The sequence below is a fragment of the Tenrec ecaudatus genome, chromosome 13 (assembly GCF_050624435.1).
Source record: "Tenrec ecaudatus isolate mTenEca1 chromosome 13, mTenEca1.hap1, whole genome shotgun sequence".
Lineage (NCBI taxonomy): Eukaryota > Metazoa > Chordata > Mammalia > Afrosoricida > Tenrecidae > Tenrec > Tenrec ecaudatus.
Genome location: NC_134542.1, coordinates 54,006,192 through 54,011,335, shown reverse-complemented (window position 1 = coordinate 54,011,335; position 5,144 = coordinate 54,006,192).

Sequence of the window (5,144 nt, the reverse complement as noted above, 5' to 3'; positions counted from 1 at the left end):
TCTTTTTATCTGCCTTTGACTCTCTATTAAAACGTGCTTGTTAATTTGTGGTAGAGACTTCTATTGATCATCCCTCTGGGCTGATCTTCCTTGATGTTGCCTCTGAATAGCCCCCCCCCCCCCCCCCCCGTACTTGTTTTAAAACCCCATTGAGAGAGGGACATTGGGCCAGTGTAAGCTAACTCCACTTCAAAGCACCTGAATTATTCACTTCTACACAATCCATTCTTTCACAGGAGTACGCTATTTACACAAACAACAGGGATTAATTGTCAGGGAACTTTTACACTAATAATTAGTGGGAAAGTCTGTCACAGGTTTGCTTTTATAATGTGTATTTTAGTAAAAATATAGGACATTGATGTAGCAAGACCATGTTTGTCCACCTGGCAGCAGTTCAACCACCTTGGTACCACTGTCTTCCCCTTCCTCAGACACCATGCATTTTCCATCTTAACTCCTCAGCTTTCAAGTGTGCCCGAGATAGAATCCAGTTCCCCCCGTGGAGTTTCAGTAGCAGATCTCACCGATACAGCCACTGAATCATGTTGTGTTCCTCGAAGATCCAGGATTCAGTGTCTCAGCATTCCACAGCACCTGGCCTGGGTCCCCAAGATGCGCTCAGAAGCCCAGGCCAATGTGACCTATTCGGTGCACGCCCTCTGGGACACTCCCCACTCCTAGGGTCCCCAGGTTGTACCTGTTCTTCTGCTTGTTCTACAGCAATGGACTCATACAGTGTTTATCCTTTTGTGATCAATTAACTTCACTCTGTCTTCCGGATCCCTCCGTGGCTTGAGGTGTGTCACAGTTTCCTCAAGGTTTTTGGGGATGCATAGTATTCTATGGTTTGTATATACCAGGGTTTTTATTCAGTCTCTACTAATGAGAATTTAGGCTCCTTCCAATTTCTTGATATTGTGAACTTTGCTGCAATGAACATGGGGACCATAGGTCTGTTTGTGATCTCTTCCTTGTTTCTTTTGGGTATACACCCAATAATGGTATTGCTGGGCCATATGACATTTCAATTGCCTTCTGCTTTAGAAATCACTATATTGATGTCCACAGTGGCTTTCCATATTTACAAGCCCAAGAGCAGTGAATACGAGTTCCAATCTCACCACACACTCTCCAGCATTTGTTGTTCTTGATTTGTTTTTTTAATTGGGCTACAGTTATGGGTGGTTGATGGTATCTCACAGTTGTTTTGACTTGCATTTCCTGAAGGGCCATAGAATGAGAGTACATTCTCATGTGTTTATTAGCTATGTGAGTGTCGTGCTTTGTGAATCGTCTGTTCATGGACTTTGCCCACCTTCTCAGTGTTTTCTCAGTATTTGTCTTGTTGTCGGGTTGAATATACTGTAGATTTTAGTAATTAGTCCTTTGTTATGTCAATGCTAAATGTCTGTTACCAATCTGTGGGGTCTCTTTTCATTATTTTAATGAAATCTTTCAATGGACTCAAGTGTTTTTTTCCCAATAGGTCCTAATCATCTATATAATCTTTGATGGAGTGTGTTTCCTTTATTAATCCTTAAAGCACATGTGTTTCCTGCATTGGGACAGTTAGATTTGTCCCAATTTTCTCAATGATGATCCTGATAGCTTTGGATTTTACATTTAGGTCTTTGGTCAATCTTGAATTTGATGTTGTGCATGGGGTGAGATATGAATCTTTTTTTTTTCATTTTTCTTCAGGTGGATAGCCAGTTTTCCCAACAATATTTATTGAAGAGGGCATCTGCTTCCCATTTGATGCTTTTTTTGGGCCTTTGTCAAAAGTCCGTTGTCTGTATGCAGATGTTTCTATTTCTGGGTTTCCGTCCTGATCCCTTGGTCTGAGTATCTGTCGTTATCCCAGTACCAGAGTTTTGACCACTGTGCCTGCGTAGCGGGTTTTGAGGTCAGGTAGTGCAAGAGCGCGTATTTTGTTCTTTTTGAGGACTTCTTTGATGGTCCTGGGCCTTGCCCCTCTCCATATGAAGTTGGTCATTCATTTTTCTGTTTCTTTAAAGAATGATGCTGGAATCTGGATCCTGATTGCCTTAAATTTGTAGATTTCTTTAGGTGGTATTGATATTGTCATAATATTGAGTCTTCTGATTCATAAACATAGGATATTTCCCAATTGTGTAGATCCGTTTTGGTTTCTTGTAATAATGTTCTGTAATTTTCTTCATACAGGTCATTTCAGTTTGGTTTATCCTAGGCATTTCAGCTTTTGTGTGACCATTGTGAGTGGAACAGGTTTGTATTCTCATCACTGATATATAAGAATACAATTTATTTCTGCTTGTTAATCTTGTATTTCACTACCCTAGTAGACTCTTCTATTGTTTCCAACAATCCTACTGTAGACAACTTAAGATTCCCAATATATATAACATTTTATGTGGAGGAATTACATTTTGAATAAGGTGTAGAATAAGGATTTAATATAAAGTTTGTAAATTTTGCTTTGTTTTCAAACAGCCATTGATTGTCCCAACACTGCTTATTCATATAATCTGTTAATCTCCTTGCTTTCACTATGTTCTTACATATTTAATTGATTTTTCTATGCAACATTTTACTACAAAAATATTCTTGTTGCTTTGTATTTGGTTTTATTTTCTTTCAAGTTTCTTTCTTTTTAAATGTGCAATCATTTTATTGGGAGCCTTTACAGATATCATAACAATTCATTGTTGAATCACATCAAGAAATATTATACAATTGCTACCACATCAGTTTCAATACATTTTCTTTCTTCTTGAGCTCTTTGATATCAGTTTCCCTTTATCTCCTCCCTCACCCACCCTCCCCACCAGAAACACATATTATTATTATTATTTTATCACTGTAACAGGTTTTTGGGGGTTTTTTGTGTGTGGTTTTTTGCATAATTTACACAATCCAATATATCCATTCACATACAATTCTATTGTTCAGTCCCATCAAGTGGGCTACACAGTCATCAATGCTGTCGGCAACATATGTTTCCCTTCCCCACCCCCTCTTCCCGTAACTTCAGAGAACTGATACTATTTCTGAAGGGTTATTTATCTTGGTTTCTTGTACACAATGATCTTAAATATAAAAATAAACATATTCAAATCTAACATGATTAAGGAGGGAAAACAGTAAAAAGTAAGGGGAGGAAATGTTAAAGAACTAGAGGGCTCAGGCGTCTGCCTTCAGGATGGAGGTCCAGGCCAAACAATGGCTTCCGAGGGGATCTGCCGGGCCGTTAAATTCAAGACAGCGTGGAAAGCTCAGCAGGTTATGGCAACTGTTTGGGGGGTGGGGGGGAAGGGGATGCCAACGGGGGCATCTCAATGGAATTTCTTAAAAGACATAGGATGGTCGTGCGGACTTCTTATGAAGAAGGTGTAAGAAAATGCCAAGCTGTCATCCATGAGCAAAGGGCAAAGGACCAGGAGAGTCTAACCAAGGGAGGTTTGTCTGCCTTGATGACGGACCTACTCATTCGCTGGGAGGTCTCCAGGAGAGCATCTTGCTGAGAAAACGTATCCCCCCACCTGTACCCTTGGCCTTGCCCCTCCAGACTTCTTTATGTTTCCCAAACTCGAAGAACAGTCAGAAGGAACATGATTTGAGTCCCCCAAGGATGCCCAGGTGGCCGCGTTGAGGTGGTGGAGACTGAAGAATGGATAGGTAGCTGGAGATACTGCAAGCAGACGTGTACGGACCTACATGGAGGACACGCTGGGAGCAACGGCTTCCCGGATTGCTCTTTTTGCTCAATAAAGGCTTCTATGATATTTTAAAAAAAGAAAGAACTAGAGGATAGTTATGTGGTTCATCAGTGCTATACCACATCCTGGAATTTTCATCCCTTCTGTGTGGCCCTTCTGAGAGGGGCTGTCCAATTATCTTTCAGGTGGGTCTTGGGTCTCCACTTACATCTGTGACCCTTCACATCTATTTGGTTGCTTGTTTTTGAACTTCGGATACAAGTTTTCTTCAACACCTCATGATCACACAGGCCGGTGTGATTCTTCCATGTGGGCTTTGTTGCTTCCCTGCTGGATAGGTGCTTGTTTAACTTCAAACCTTTAAGACCCCAGACACTATATCTTTTAACAGTGGGGCTTTCTTCATCAGCTTTCTTCATCACATTTGCTTATGCACTCATTTTGTCTTCCGTGATCTTGTCGGGAACGTATCATTCAATGCTCATTATTACAACAAACCATTCTTGAACTGAGTTAAGATTTAAGTAGAGTCCCAAATTCCATATGCTTCCTTGTTGCATTTGCATATATGTATACATACATAAAATACACATATTTATGTTTATATATTATTTTCTCTCCTCTTTTTTTCTATCCCTCAACCCCACTATTATGTTTACCCATTATTCACCTCTCAGTGATTCCTCTCAGATACAATTCAATTGATTAAACTCGACCAGAAAAGCTACACCCTCCTTGTTATCAATTTTCGAATATCACTGTTCCCCTGTACCCATCAATGTTGGTTTCCCACTCTCCTGTCCCCCTCTCACCCCCCATGGTCCCCAGGAACTGTCAAACCAGTCACTGTCACTGTAAGATTTCCTATTCTGCCAGTCTTATGTAGATAAACACCCAAAAGAAAATATAAATAAATATACAGATAGTCACAGACTTACAGGGATCCCGACATAGAGCGAATGACTATTTTCTGGTAAATAGAGAGAAGAATATGTTATAAACCATCAGCTCAGCACCCCCTTTCTACCAGAGCTGCATACCCCAAACCCTGCTTACCTACCAACTCATTCACCCTTTAGTCTTTAGCATACATGTCTGACAGGCTAGTATCCTAACATCACCATAGCTATTTTTTCAGTAGTGATGGAACAGTCTCCTCCCATCTCCTCCACCAGTTATGCCTCTAGATATTCAGTGTGCCCCCCTTGTAGGACGCCCCAGCTAAGTGCTGCCCATCAGGTCAAGTCTGTGATCGGGATCCTTCGGTGACTTCGTGGCTTCACTCTGATCAGTGGGATGTGGCACTCCCCTCTTGGATTTGCCTCCATGTGTGCTTTACCTGAGCTGTATCTTCAAGGATGTACTCTGCAGTCCTGTCATCTAAGAACAGGGTGTCACATGTCAAGCTGAGGCCTGCCATGCAGTCATCTATGGGCATGA